Here is a 16507-nt window from a genome sequence, read left to right as displayed (position 1 = left end):
AATCATGGCCACAATCATTCAAAGGATTTTCAATACCCACAACCAGTGGTTTTTGGAATAATAGTGATAATGGCATGGCATGGTATTTGTTCTACCAGCAAAAGGGGCACAGACATTTACTGATACTTTAAATACTGTTTACTAGCCTCTTGGCCCACCAACTTACAAATTAATTATAAAAGGAATTGTGTTTTAATTTAGGGAATAAGAATAATTCTAAATTAGGGGCAGTTAATGAGACTTTATTAATGTTTCTATACATCCTATTTTCAAATTTTAAATACAACTGTGTGCTTCCAAGCAAATAAATGGGGTTGTATGAGTCAAGAGTCACCTAGAGAAATAGACCGATAGCAGATATACATTAGGAGGTTCATTGCAAGAAACTGGCTACACAATCGTGGGCCTTGCCAGGCAAGTCCCAAATCCATAGGGCAGCCAGTCAGGAAGGGCAGGCTGGCACTCTGGGCGTGGACAGGAGCTGCTGACCACAGGCGGGATTACTTTTTGTGGAAGCCTCAGTTTAGTTCTGAAGCCCAGTCAGCTGATTGAATCAGGTGTTATTTACTGGGTTATTTAGGATCATCTCCCTGTCTTTCAATCAAGTGATGATAAACTTTAATCACATTTACAAAATACTTCCACAGCAACAGCACAGGGTCACGTTTGATTGCAGAAGTAGAGACAGAAGCCTAGCTACTCGGACACATAAAAGTGTTCTGGGTAGAATTGTTCAAAAAGTTTGAACAGAAACTTGAGAGATGCCAAGCAGAAGGAGAAACAAGTATATAGTCTTTAAGATCCTGCTTAAATTACTACAGGGAGACCAATGGGCCTGGACTGTTAGAATCTAGGAGGGAAAAAAGGCAAAATTAAATAGAGGATACCCCACTGGGTGGACCTTTTAGGTCATAAAAGAATGCAGATTGTATCCTAACTCAAATAGGTAGGCATTAAAAGTGTTAAGCAGCAGAACAACATACTTCTTATAAGAGATAACCAACCATTCTCTGAGCAGGGAGACCAGTTTGATAGAAACCCAGGTGAGAGCAGATTGTGGTAGGAGGTGGATCCTGGGGTTAGAGATAGAGGAAAGTGATGGCTTTGGGAGATACTTTTGAAATGCACCAAAACAGGCATTGCTGCCTAACTACAGGCACACCTCGGGGATATTGTAGGTTCGGTCCCAGACCACTACAATAAAGCAAATATTGTTATAAAGCGAATATTGCAATAAAGTGAACCATAGAAATGTTTTGGTTGTCAGGACAAATGAAAGTTATACTTTCTCTATACTGTAGTCTATTATGTATGCAATTGAATTATATCTAAAATAAAATGTACATACCTTAATTTAAAAATACTTTAGGCCCTGGGTGGCCAGCTCAGCAATAGTGCATTGGCCTTGCGTATGGAAGTCCTGGGTTCAATTCCTGGCCAGGGCACACAAGAGAAGCGCCCATCTATTTCTCCACCTTTCCCCCCTCTCCTTTCTCTCTATCTCTCTCTTCCTCTCCTGCAGCCAAGGCTCCATTGCAGAATTGTCCTGGGCGCTGAGGATGGCTCCATGGCCTCCACCTCAGGCACTAGAATGGCTCCAGTTGCAATGGAGTAACGGCCCAGATGGGCAGAGCATCACCCCCTGGTGGGCATACCGGGTGGATTCCAGTCAGGCGTATGCAGGAGTCTGTTTCTCTGCCTCCCTGCTTCTCACTTCAGAAAAATAAAATAAATAAATAAATACTTTATGACTAAAAAATGCTACCCATTGTCTGAGCCTTCAAGGAGTCATCATCTTTTTGGTGTTGATAGACTTGCTCAACACAGGGTTGCCACGAACCTTTAAGTTATAAAAAAAAAAAGCACTATTTACAAAGTGCAACGATATGTGATAAAATGAGTCATGCCGGTATCAGCATTCATTCTCCCTTTTGCTTAACAACAGTCCTAGTTTCACTGGAGGTAGGCATGTGCCCGATTTGCAATGCACATTATCCCCAGCTAACCTGTCCCTGGAGTAGACCACGGAAGTGGAAAGGCAAGTTGCTGACCATGGGTCCCAGAAGAGCTCTTTTTAAGAACATACTCAACTGGCTTGACTTTCTACCCTTTTGCCCTTCCGCCATCTTCCTGGCTTAACTAGGGATGCAGTTTTAGGTACAGCAGCTGTCTCTCAACCAGGAAGACAACAGTTGCACACTTATGTGTATGCATGTATGTCCATCTGTACTGAGACAGGGTGTCGTTTGCATATACATTGGCATTGAGAAATGGAGTCCTTTATAAATGAACTAATTTGTTCAGTCTGGATTTGAGTTATAAGAAGTAAAACTTCTAGAAATTTCCTCTGACAAAACAGCGCACCCACTTGTCCCTGTTTTTAGCCAGATCCAATTAGGCCATGCTGTGGAGATGGCAGTTTCAGACACTGTGATTCTGTCCCCCACGTTCCTAATTCCTTCAGGCATTTGCATCTCTAAGGAACCAGATCAGAATAAACAACCTCCTGGCATTCTCTCAAATTTTGGTCTCTGGCATCTATCACTCAATAATTTCCAGAAGAGATGGTGGAAAGAAGCAACAGTTCATTCTGGGTCAGCTTCCACAGCAACTGACTGATGTTAGTATTGAAAGCTTTTTTCTGATAATGTCCTTAGGAAAGAGAAAGGGTGGGGTGTGATGAGCAACGCTATTTATTCTGAAAGAATCTAAGACCCTAGACAGAGATGTTTAGAATCTGGTGCTTTGGGGTCTTCCTCTCTTTTTCTTCTTTTTTATTTTATTTATCTATTTATTTATTTTGGACAGAGACAGAGAGAGGGACAGATAGGGACAAAGAGACAGGAAGGGAGAGAGATAAAAAGCATCAGTTCTTCATTGTGGTACTTTAGTTGTTCACTGATTGTTTTCTCATATGTGCCTTGACCAGGGGGTTACAGTAGAGCAGGTGACCCCCTACTCAAGCCAGTGAACTCAGGCTCAAGCCAGCAACCTTGGGCTTCAAGTCAGTGACCTTTGGGCTCAAGCCAGTGACCCCGCACTCAGCTGGTGAGCCTGTGCTCAAGCTGGTGACCTTGGGGTTCTGAAGCTGGGACCTCAGTGTCCCAGTCCAATGTCAGGCCTTCTTTTTTATTTTTAATTTAAGTGAAAGAAGGGGAGATAGACTCCCGCATGCACCCCAACCAGGATGCACCTGGCAACCCATCATCTGGGGCCAATGCTCACAACTGAACTATTTTTAGCTCCAGAGGTGGAGGCTCTGCAGACACTCTAGGAGCCATTCTGAAAACTTGGGCCAACACGCACAAATCAATCAAGCCATGGCTGTGGGAGGGGAAGAGAAAAAGAGAGAAGGGGAGAGGGAGGGGGAGGAGAAGCAGATGGTCAATTCTGCTATGTGCCTTGACTGGGAATCAAGTCCAAGACTTCCACATGCCAAGTCGACACTTGACCACTGAGCCAACTGGCCAGGGCTGCTGCTTCTTTTTTTTTTTTTTTTTTTTTGGAGGAGTAGGGGCTTTGTTGGTTAGTTTTGTTAGAAAGATACCTCCAGCTTGTTTCACTGAAGTAATGTCAAAGGGGCCTGTGGAGCAAGAGGACACATGAGTTGGTTTGTAGCATCTCTTATTATGAAACTACAATAGAAACAGCCACCCTAGAGAATCATTTGCTTCCTGAGGTTTTGTTCTCATAGCTCTGGTTGCCCAATTGTCATCTTATTTACAAATCACAGACTAGTCTGCAGAAAGAGCAAAGGCCTAGTTTCTAAAAAGTTCGTATTTTAAGGTTAAACATCAAACCAACACATCAGAAACTTGAGGGATGGTGTGGGACCTGGGGCTCTGTATGTGATGCCAAAGACCTCTGAGTTCTTCCCACACCTAAGAGTCCAGGACATTGTGATGTCTCCTGGAAGCAAACAAGAACAAGGCCTAACGAATGACCCAATGGCAACATCTACTGAAATTGGCTAAGTTCAGCGCTCCATACACAACCTGATTGTGTTAGGGAATATGCAAGAGAAAAGCTAGCAGACTTGCCCCCATTTGTTGGCAAAATCCAGTCAACTCATGTGGGAAAATGTTCCAGGAGTAGCACAGAGTAACATGCAATGGAAGAAAGAAAATCAGCCCTAAATGTGGAAGGTACGAGGGGTAAAAGACTAATCAGAATTTGGAGGGAATGATTCTTGCAAGAGAATTAGTTTGATTGCAATATTAGGAAACTGCACATCTGTATAAGTAATATTGATTTGGTGACAGTTCTAGATTAGAATTAGTTATTTTCAACCCATTTCAGCGGCATGGAAATGTGGGCATACTGTATAGGGCAGGCTGCAGCATTTTCACAGTGAAGGGACAGAGAAACAGTAATAATTGGGCTGAGGCTTTCCATTTTGCAAAAAGGAGTTAGATCCCTCCCTCATGCCAAATATAAAAACTAATTCCAGATGGATTTACTATCTAAAGATAAACCACAAAACTAGAAAAGCCATTAGGAAAAAACCAGAAAATACTTTTATGTTTTTAAGGCTAAGAAGCCTTCCTAAGCAAGCATAAAACAGAGCAGGCATGAATGAAAAGACTGGAAAATCTGCACTATGAAAGACACCATCAACACAGTGAAAAACAAGCCAACAAAAGCCTGGAAGAAAACATTTTCAGCAAATATAATAGTTTAAAAAATAATATCCATATCTGACCTGTGGTGGCACAATGGATAAAATGTCATTGACCTGGAATGCTGGGTCTCCGGTTTGAAACCCCATGCTTACCCAGTCAAGGCACATACAAGAAGCAACTACCACAAGCTAATGCTTCCCGCTCCTCCCCCTCTTCTCTCTTTCTTTCCCCTCTCTCTAAAAAATCAATAAATAAAATACTTTTAAAATAATAATATCCAGATTGTAGAATTACTGCAAATCAATTAAAAAAAACAAAACCAGGCAAACATTTCAACAGAAAACAAACAAACAAAACCAGGTAAAAGGTAAGAACAGACTCCAGAAAAAAAACAAAAGCAAAAAAAACAAAAACAAAAAAAAACACCTAAATCCTGAGCAAACTCAAAAATATGTTAAATCTCATTTAAACTCTAAAGAGATAAAAAATTTTTACAGAAAATATTTAACAGCTATTGATAATGTCTGTTATTAGCAAGAAAGCAGACTCACACTGCTGATTTGACCTCAAGCCCATAAATCTAAATTTAATCAATTAGTTCATTAATGTCCATACACCTGGAATCAGAAACACCACATGTAAGACTCAAGCCTCAGAAAATACTGGTACTAGTACTGCAAAGATGTAGGTAGGGGAAAAAGTTCACTTCAGAAGTGTTTGTAATGGCAAAAAAAAAAAGAAAAAAGAAAAGGAAGCATCTTAAAGTAGAATTCTGGGTCAAAGGCAGGAAGTGTTTTAAGTTCCCTTTCTCTCTGGCCTATTTCAAAATCCTCTGTACATTTTCTACATAGGACTTAGGATAAAAGTGTTGGAGTCCATGGGAGTCTGAAGACCAGAGTAACAGGCTTTATTGAAAGGAAGAAAGGAACCCTGCCGGGCACTTCTCCGGGGGAGAAGAGCATCAGTACAAGCGAGGGGGACAAATTATATGGGGTCAAGAAGAATTTCCAGCATGTGGGTGTTGAATCAAAAGTCCTGGTATGTCTGGAGTCCCTCCTTGGGGCGGCTTGTCAGCTTTTTGGAATTCCTCTGTCTCAGGGGCAATAGTCCAATAAGGGTGACATCTGACAGATAAGTGGAACATCAAGAGGGCAGTTTAGAATACACATATCTATCAAAAAGTAATTACACAACCCTGTAGTTATTCCTTCAATAACATTATTGCTGTGCTGGTGCTCCATGACATGAGCTCTCTTCAGGGAGAGCCCATGCCCAGCCAGTGCCTACAGGGATTATGGAATGAACCAACCTTTCCAAGCCTTGATCAAACACCAAGTTCTGCTGAAAATAAATAGCTTCAGCTGTTTAGGAGAGTGTGAGATTCCTAAACGGGCCTTGCCTTGTCTAATGAACATGACATTAAGCTAGGAATTAGATGACTTAAGTTAAACCACACCCATAACTCATGTCACCTTGAACAAGTCATGTAACGTTCCTGATCTCCAATTAACACGTTTGCAAAATAAGAATAATAATGTCTCCCTTCTGAAGGACAGCCATGAGGGTTAATGAAATACCCTAGGAGGTTGAGCTTTCGCTGATTCACACCTAGAGTATTTCAGGACGGAGTATTTCGTGCAATTAAATGAAAATGGAAAGATACCTATGACAGTTAATTGCTTCCTTCAGGAAACAGTTTCTTCAGGTTCTTAGAAACACTTACCATTTTACCCTAACCCTTCCAAAGACATATTAGCAGAGCCAAGAGTAACCAGAATGGGGAACTCCTTCTGAGCTGTCAGGAGACATGGTTCTGGTTCCGGAAAGGAAACAAATGCTTGTTTGGTTTCTGTTTCAGACATTGCTTGGTTTTAACACAAATCTAATCTTCACATCACCTCCTGAGGATGTGTGGTAGATACTTGTCAGAGTGTAGGACTAGCATCCTGTGAGGTCGGTTGGCAATGGGGAAAGGTCACATGAGGAACCACCCACACCCATGACCACCAAAAGAGACAGCCCAGGAACATTTTGAGAAAATCTGTCAGCCAATGAAATTTCACCACAACCTATCACCCCACCACCACCCTACCAATGCTATAAATTACCCCCACCCACCCCCATTCCCCGCCTCCCAGGCGGGAGAAGCTGCACGACTTCCCTGGTCCCTGTCTTGTGGACCAGTGAACCTCGCCCGGGAACGCTCTTAAGTAAAGCTTTTGCCTGTCCACATTTGGTGGCTACATCCTTTTTTCTTCCTCAGCAGAAAATACCTTACACATCCCATAACCCTGCCTTTGTGCCCTTAGCCAAAGTTGTGGACCTCTGGAAGCCATCAGGATGCTATGACATCACCCCTCTGGTCACAGGTGATTGGTCTAGAAGGGGAAATCTTGCCTAAGCTGGTCTAATCAGAGTTTCTCTTCTGAAAACCTGGAAAAAGTCAGCCTATTTCTTGACTAATGCTGTAAATTTTAACCCTGAGATGGTAAGCCTTCCTCTTTACAGTTGTTAAAAGTGGGATTTTTGCCTTCCATTGATTCCTGTCCCAACTCACAGGATAGAGGTGACACTCAAATCCAAACCCATTATCTATTTCTGGCTTTTTATCTCTTCCTCCCCCTCCCTTCGTCCCTTCCTCTCTCTGGTCAATCTCTTTGTAATCATTCACATAAACAAAGAGGAAGATAAATTTACAAAATATCAGTATGTGTCTTGAACAATTTCCCCTCACTGCTCTGTACAAGTTAAAAAAAAATGGTAGGCTTTCTTATCCACACCACCCACTCTTCACCAGCTGTTGAAATCTTATAAGCCAACAAAAACAAGCCTGTGGCTGGACAAAACAGCATGCAGAAGAAGTTGACAAATCACTTCCCAGGCCAACAGTGCACTTGGCTGCAATGGTGAACATGGTGTGGCTTTTTCTGTGCACTTGAGACAGACTTTATGTATCCACCAACACACCCAGCAGAAGCTGTGTGACCTGTGGCCCTTCCATCAATTTGAGAACCAATTTGGAAAAGAAAAAAAGAAAAACAGCCCTGTGTCACCAATATGGAAAGTCCCCGAACAAGTATTTTCAAATAATGATTTTCATGGCCAAGTTTACATGTTAGCCTCCGTATCTGACCCAACCTCCCCCATCAGTAGCTGAAACCAGCCTAGGGTGAGAGATGAATGAAGAAATCGGCAAGAGGAAAATAGAAAAGAAAGAAGAATCATTGTTCCTGGGTTTCCGACAGCTTTCTTGCTCCTGGTTCCTTTTCTTCTTAAATTATAAGACTTAAAATAAATTCCCAGGGGTTTTGCTGCAGCTGGCTTGAGTGTGAGGCTCTGATATTTTTTAACAAAAGAAGTCTAAGTACTACAGATAGATGATACTTCTCCCCACCCTTTTCCAGGAGGAAACTGAAGGTCAGTATATTGCAAGGTCAAATGGTCATCCTCCGTGGAGTAGCCAACTCTGAAACCCAGGTTCTTTCCAATGAGCTGATGGGGACAGAATGTGTCAGAGCTGTTGGCAGCCTGAATTATCAGGTCACACTGTCTCCTTGATTTCCTTCTCAGTCCTCAGCAGCAAGTTATCGAATGAGAAAATCTCTTCTTCATCTGATGCGCCTATGCTTCTTTATGGTTCAGTTCTCACCCCATTTTTTCCCATCAGGACTAGAACCTTGTTCTTAGCCTGTTGGGCAAATAAGTTTTTAAGATGTGTGTAAAGCCAGGAGCCGTGGCCAGGGCCACTATCACAGCAGCCTTCTGGCTCATGCAGGTTCACATTGGATTCGGACAGTCGGCAAAGAAACAACGGAGCCAAAAACTGATAGGCCATTTTCTTTAATCCTAGCTTGCACCCGGTGGGCAAGTAAAAATACACACTGGGCTCCAAAACCCACTCACATTCAGTGCTCACAAAGCCACTGACTTATCCGAGTTTCCTAGAATCAAAGGTTTCTAGTTCACCAGCCTTATTCTCCTCAGTTCCCCATCTCCTTCCTTATCCCAGATACAAACTCTGTACAAACTGGCATCTCACTCAGCACTCCGCCATCTTGGCTGCTTCTCCTGGCCTCCTCCACGTGGCCTCCTTCTGCTCTGCTCTCTCCTCTAATCATCCCAGGAACCAAGAGAGCCCCAGCTCCCATTCAGCCCCTATTTTATAGTGTAGCTTCACAACCTTTAATCCAATATACAAAATAGGGAAGTCTCTAATACAAAGTCACTTTCTGAGGCATGATAGGATTGTACCGCCCTACATCAAAAAGGGTGGGAAAGGCTTAATCCCAAAACCAAGCCCCAGGCTACAGGGATTCGGCCTGCCCACAGCCAGTCCCCAACACACATTAATATCACCTGGGTAATGGCCTCCACGTGGGCAGCGTCATCTTTAACAAAGTGAGCATAATACATTTTATCCGCCCAACAATGTGTTTTTTAGATTTGTTCACTTATATTTTGCATTGGTCTGGGCAGCGCCATGTGTATGTAGTCTATGAAAAGCTGCTGTGCTTGCCCTCACAGTGGCAGATTGCAGATTACAAATGGCGGTTTACTTTCCTGCTTGGGAGGGGCCATTGTATTGCTAATGTTTGCTGGAGAAGGGATTTTTTGCCCCAGCTGAGCTTTTGCAGGAAGAGAAGGAGTGCAAGTGTGGAACCTGGCCTGAGGGGCTTTTGGAGCACCACTGAGGCTGGGGGGGGGGGGGGGGGGGTCTTGATTCCTGGAGGAACCGGAGAACATTTTCCAGGTTGTGGAACTGGAGAATGCTTCAGGGCTTTGGGAGCTCTGAATGAGAGAGAAGCGGTCTTCCCTGCCTGTTTGCTTGTCCACCAGTACGAGACTTTAATAAAGGGAATGGCCTACCATTTCTGCCTCCAGTGTTTCTTTACTGTCTGCCCAAATCCAATGAGAACCTGCATGGCCATGATGGTGGCAGCCACTGGCCTTACACAGCCCCAGCACTGAAATCTCTTTCTTGGTCATAACAGGTCAATAAGAGAGGAATATGGAAACCAGAGCTTTCAGTACACCTCCTCTAAGAAGTGAGGCCAGAAAAGGTGCCTACTGTTTCCCCCCTATTATTTGATTGTGCACTGAAAAGCAAGTGGTGGATTTCAGTCCTCCCAGCCTGCGGATGTTCAACATACTCAGACTTCCCTTCAACCTTGCCTCACACACAAGGCATTTCTGAAACGAAGGAAGTCAGGTGGGTCCTGCCATTGAACAAAAATGACCTATTTGAATTTTCTTTATTTTTCTAAAGAACAGGGGAAAGAAAGTATATATATATCACTGCAAATCTTATGACCCTAGAACTACCAGAGTTAGGAATTTGGTACGTTGTCCCCATCCTTTTTCTTTTCTTTTCTTTTCTTTTTAATAATTTATTTATTGATTTTTCAGAGAGAAGGGAAGAAGACAGACAGACTGACAGAAACATTGATCTGTTGCTATATACGCCCTGACTGGGGGATTGAACCCACAACCTTTGCATATTAGAACAGGGGTCCCCAAACTTTTTACACAGGGGGCCAGTTCACTGTCCCTCAGACCATTGGAGGGCCAGACTATAAAAAAAAAACTATGAACAAATCCCTATGCACACTGCACATATCTTATTTTAAAGTAAAAAAAAAAAAAACAGGAACAAATACAATATTTAAAATAAAGAACAAGTAAATTTAAATTAACAAACTGACCAGTATTTCAATGGGAACTATGCTCCTCTCACTGACCACCAATGAAAGAGGTGCCCCTTCTGGAAGTGCGGGGGGGGGGGGGGCGGATAAATGGCCTCAGGGGGCTGCATGCAGCCCGCGGGCCGTAGTTTGGGGACCCCTGTATTAGAACAATGTTTCAACCAACCCAGCCTTCCGGCCAGGGCCCCATCCTTCTCCTTTCTCTCTTTTTTTTTTTTTTCTGATTTACTTATTTCACTCCGTATAATGTTATCAAGATCCCACCATTTTGTTATAAATAATCTGATGTCATCATTTCTTATGGCTGAATAGTATACCATGGTGTATATGTGCCACATCTTCTTTATACAGTCTTTTATTTTTTTTTACAGTGATTGAAGCCTTTAAGCAGACTCTTGGCCAATACAGCAAGAATCCATAAAAGAGTAGTGTCTTTAACATGTTCACCAAGTCCAAGTTGGCCCCAACACCATGCCAAATCCCTGAAAAATGCAACCCAACCCCAGTTCAGTCTGTTAGGAGCTGTCACAAGGAGCAGGAGTCCAGGAAAAATCCACATCCAGGAAAAGTCCACATGGCACTGGAATCCCATCCTTTTTCTTATGCATCTGTTTTAGATCGAGTTGCTAGAAAGGTGTCTATCTGATTTTGTAATATGCCTCTTTTTTTTTACTTAACATGATATCCTAAGCATCCTTCTTGTTGCTGCATGTTCTTTACAATCATAAATGTAAAGATAGGCAAATTTTAAGGGTGTAACAATTATAGTGGACATTTGCAGGGGGTGGGGTGGTGCGATCTTTGCTACCCTGCATCCAGCCTTCTTCTCTCCAAAGGCCAATAGCTTATCATTAGGAGCTGAACAAAATATTTCCTCTTCTTACTTCCTGAAAGACAAGTCTACAGGTTCAGCCATACAATACGTTAAGCCTTGTAAGAGAAACATAAAGAATTAATGAGGATCTGTTGTGTGTGTATTCTGACAGAACTGTAATTCCAGGGAGAGTCACACATGGCTTAAAGCAAGTTTAGAGGTCATGCAGTCTTTCCATTCTAGACAAGGGTGTATATATGTTCAGCCATTTGGAATGTTCTAAGCACCTCTCTTCGACTATTTACATCACTCTAAATTTCACTCAACTTTAACAGTAACAGTGATCATTTGGAAACAACCTCATTTTCCATTAAAATTTACTCTAAAATTTTACTGGAAAGCAAGTTCCTGTGAGCAGTGGAGTTTTTTGTGTTTTGTTTTTTTTTCATTTCTTTTAATGACTCCTGCTGCTATATTTCTATAGCCTCTTTCTCCCATTGTTTATTGAGAATTGTATGTCTCAATATTTTTGTTATAGATTTTTTTTCTTTTTAAATCAATCTTATTTGGGTATAATTGCATACCACAAAATACATACATTTTAATACATAGTTTAGTGAGCTTAAAAAAACATAACTCACCACAATTAAGATACAGGCCATTTTCTTCATTCCAAAATGTTGTCCATCTCTACCCTCAGCCCCAGGCAAGCACTAAACTGCTTTCTGGAGCCATAAACCAGGTTTGTCTACTATAGAATTTCTTCTTTTTTTTTTTTTTAGGTAAGAAGAGGGAACATAGAGAGGTAGACTCACGCATGCACCCCGATAGGAATCCATCCGGCAACCCCATCTGGGGCCAATGCTTGAGTACCAAACTGTTTTTAGCCACCTGAGGCTGTTGCATTCCAAGGGAGCTATCTTCAGCACCCAGGGCCTAGCTCAAGCCAATCAATGATGCCATTGGCTGTGGGAAGGGAAGAGAGAGAGAAGGAGGAGAAGGAAGGGGAGAGAAGCAGATGGTCGCTTTTCCTCTGTGCCCTGACTGGGAATCAAACCTGTGATGTCCATATACTGGGCTGACACTCTATCCACTGAGCCACTGGCCATGGCCTGCTATAGAATTTCATACAAACACAATAACATACTATTTGCTCTACCTCTTTCATGTATCATAATCTTTTTTTTTCTTTTTTTCTTTTTGTGACAGAGACAGAGGGACAGATAGGGACAGACAGACATGAAAGGAGAGAGATGAGAAGCATCAACTCTTTCTTGCAGCACCTTAGTTGTTCTTTGATTGCTTTCTCATATGTGCCATGACTGGGCAGGGGGAGGAGGGCAGAGCAGACCCAGTGATCCCTTGCTCAAGCCAGCGACCTTGGGCTCAAGCTGGCGATCCTTGCTCAAACCAGATGAGCCCACACTCAAACTGGCGACCTCAGGGTTTCTAACCTGGGTCCTCCACGTCCCAGTCCGATGCTCTATCTACGGCAAGGGTCCACAAACTACGGCCCACAGGCCGCATGCAGCCCCCTGAGGCCATTTATCCGCCCCACCGCACTTTCAGAAGGGGCATCTCTTTCATTGGTGGTCAGTCAGAGGAGCACATTGACCATCTCATTAGCCAAAAGCAGACCCATAGTTCCCATTGAAATACTGGTCAGTTTGTTGATTTAAATTTACTTGTTCTTTATTTTAAATATTGTATTTGTTCCCCTTTTTTTTTTACTTTAAAATAAGATATGTGCAGTGTGCATAGGGATTTGTTCATAGTTTTTTTTTTTTAATAATTTTATTTTTTTAATGGGGTGACATCAATAAATCAGGATACATATATTCAAAGATAACAAGTCCAGGTTATCTTGTCGTTCAATTATGTTGCATACCCACCACCCAAAGTCAGATTGTCCTCTGTCACCTTCTATCTTGTTTTCTTTGTGCCCCTCCCCACCCCCTATCCCTCTCCCATTCCCCCCTCCCCCCCGTAACCACCACACTCTTATCAATGTCTCTTAGTTTCACTATTATGTCCCACCTACGTATGGAATAATACAGTTCCTGTTTTTTTCTGATTTACTTATTTCGCTTCGTATCATGTTATCAAGATCCCACCATTTTGCTGTAAATGTTCCGATGTCATCATTTCTTATGGCTGAGTAGTATTCCATAGTGTATATGTGCCACATCTTCTTTATCCAGTCATCTATTGATGGGCTTTTTGGTTGTTTCCATGTCCTGGCCACTGTAAACAATGCTGCAATAAACATGGGGCTGCATGTGTCTTTACGTATCAATGTTTCTGAGTTTTGGGGATATGTACCCAGTAGAGGGATTGCTGGGTCATAAGGTAGTTCTATTTTCAGTTTTTTGAGGAACCACCATACTTTCTTCCATAATGGTTGTACTACTTTACATTCCCACCAACAGTGTATGAGGGTTCCTTTTTCTCCACAGCCTCTCCAACATTTGCTATTACCTGACTTGCTAATAACAGCTAATCGAACAGGTGTGAGGTGGTATCTCATTGCCATTTTGATTTGCATTTCTCTAATAGCTAAAGAAGATGAGCATCTTTTCATATATCTGTTGGCCATTTGTATTTCTTCCTGGGAGAAGTGTCTATTCATATCCTCTTCCCAGTTTTTTATTGGATTGTTTGTTTGTTTGTTGTTGAGTTTTATGAGTTCTTTGTATATTTTGGATATTAGGCCCTTATCTGAGCTGTTGTTTGAAAAAATCATTTCCCATTTAGTTGGCTTTCTGTTTATTTTGTTATCAGTTTCTCTTGCTGAGCAAAAACTTCTTAGTCTGATGTAGTCCCATTCATTAATTTTTGCCTTCACTTCTCTTGCCATTGGAGTCAAATTCATAAAATGCTCTTTAAAACCCAGGTCCCTGAGTTGAGTACCTATGTCTTCTTCTATGTACTTAATTGTTTCAGGTCTTATGTTTAGATCTTTGATCCATTTTGAGTTAATTTTTGTACAGGGGGAGAGACTGTAGTCCAGTTTCATTCTTTTGCATGTGGCTTTCCAGTTTTCCCAGCACCATTTATTGAAGAGGCTTTCTTTTCTCCATTGTGTGTTGTTGGCCCCTTTATCAAAAATTATTTGACTATATATACGTGGTTTTATTTCTGGACTTTCTATTCTGTTCCATTGGTCTGAGTGTCTATTTTTCTGCCAATACCATGCTGTTTTGATTGTCGTGGCCCTATAATAGAGTTTGAAGTCAGGTATTGAAATGCCCCCAGCTTCATTCTTTTTCTTTAGGATTGCTTTGGCTATTCAGGGTTTTTTATAGTTCCATATAAATCTGATGATTATTTGCTCTATTTCTTTAAAAAATGTCATTGGAAGTTTGATGGGAATTGCATTAAATTTGTATATTGCTTTGGGTAATATAGCCATCTTGATTATATTTATTCTTCCTAGCCAAGAACAAGGTATATTCTTCCATCTCATTATATCTTTTTCGATTTCCCTTAACAATGGTTTATAGTTTTCATTATATAAGTCCTTTACATTCTTTGTTATGTTTATTTCTAAGTATTTTATTTTTTTTTTTTGTTGCAATCGTGAAGGGGATTATTCTATTGAGTTCCTTCTCAGTTGTTCCATTGTTGGCATATAGAAAGGCTATTGACTTCTGTATGTTAATTTTGTATCCTGCGACCTTACTGTATTGGCTTATTGTTTCTAGTAGTCTTTTTGTGGATTCTTTGGGGTTTTCGATGTATAGTATCATATCATCTGCAAAAAGTGATACCTTTACTTCTTCTTTTCCGATATGGATGCCTTTTATTTCTTTGTCTTGTCTGATTGCTCTGGCTAGAACCTCTAGTACCACATTAAATAAGAGTGGAGAGAGTGGACAACCCTGTCTTGTTCCTGATTTCAGGGGGAAAGCCTTCAGTTTAGTGCCATTTAATATGATGTTAGCTGATGGTTTATCATATATGGCCTTTATCATGTTGAGATATTTTCCTTCTATACCCATTTTGTTGAGAGTCTTAAACATAAAATTGTGTTGTATTTTATCGAAAGCCTTTTCTGCGTCTATTGATAAGATCATGTGGTTTTTGTTCTTTGTTTTGTTGATATGGTGTATTACATTAACCGTTTTACGTATGTTGAACCATCCTTGAGATTCTGGGATGAATCCCACTTGATCATGATGTATTATTTTTTTAATATGTTGTTGTATTCGATTTGCTAGTATTTTGTTTAGTATTTTAGCATCTGTATTCATTAGAGATATTGGTCTGTAGTTTTCTTTTTTTTGTGCCATCCTTGCCTGGTTTTGGTATGAGGGTTATGGTGGCCTCATAAAATGTGTTTGGAAGTATTGCTTCTTCTTCAATTTTTTGGAAGACTTTGAGTAGAATAGGAACCAAGTCTTCTTTGAATGTTTGATAAAATTCGCTGGTATAGCCGTCAGGGCCTGGACTTTTATTTTTGGGGAGGTTTTTAATGGTTTTTTTCTATTTCTTCTCTACTGATAGGTCTGTTTAGGCTTTCTGCTTCTTCTTGACTCAGTCTAGGAAGGTTGTATTGTTCTAGGAATTTATCCATTTCTTCTAGGTTGTTGAATTTAGTGGCATAAAGTTTTTCATAGTATTCTACAATAATTCTTTGTATATCTACGGTGTCCGTGGTGATTTCTCCTCTTTCATTTTGGATTTTGTTTATATGAGTTCTTTCTCTTTTTTCCTTGGTAAGTCTTGCCAAGGTTTTGTCAATTTTGTTGATCTTTTCAAAGAACCAGCTCCTTGTTCTATTAATTTTTTCTATAGTTTTTCTGTTCTCTAATTCATTTATTTCTGCTCTGATTTTTATTATCTCCTTTCTTCGGCTGGTTTTGGGTTGTCTTTGTTCTTCTTTTTCTAGTTCCTTAAGGTGGGAAGTTAAGTGTTTCACTTGGGCTCTCTCTTGTTTGTTCATATATGCCTGAAGTGATATGAACTTCCCTCTTATCACTGCTTTTGCTGCATCCCATAGATTCTGATATGTCGTATTGTCATTTTCATTAGTCTGTATATATCTTTTGATCTCTGCACTTATTTCTTCTTTGACCCATTCATTTTTTAAAAGTATGTTGTTTAGTTTCCACATTTTTGTAGGATTTTTTTCCTCTTTTTTGCAGTTGAATTCTAGTTTCAAGGCTTTATGATCAGAAAATATGCTTGGTACAACTTCAATTTTTCTGAATTTGCTGATGTTGTTTTTGTGGCCCAACATATGGTCAATTCTTGAGAATGATCCATGTACACTGGAGAAAAATGTATACTCAGTCACTTTGGGATGAAATGTCCTGTAGATGTCTATCATATCCAGGTGCTCTAGTGTTTTCTTTAAGGCCACTATG

Source organism: Saccopteryx leptura, chromosome 5 (assembly GCF_036850995.1).
Source record: "Saccopteryx leptura isolate mSacLep1 chromosome 5, mSacLep1_pri_phased_curated, whole genome shotgun sequence".
Taxonomy (NCBI): Eukaryota; Metazoa; Chordata; class Mammalia; order Chiroptera; family Emballonuridae; genus Saccopteryx; species Saccopteryx leptura.
The sequence above is the reverse complement of the archived record's forward strand: the minus strand, read 5'-3'. Positions refer to the sequence as shown.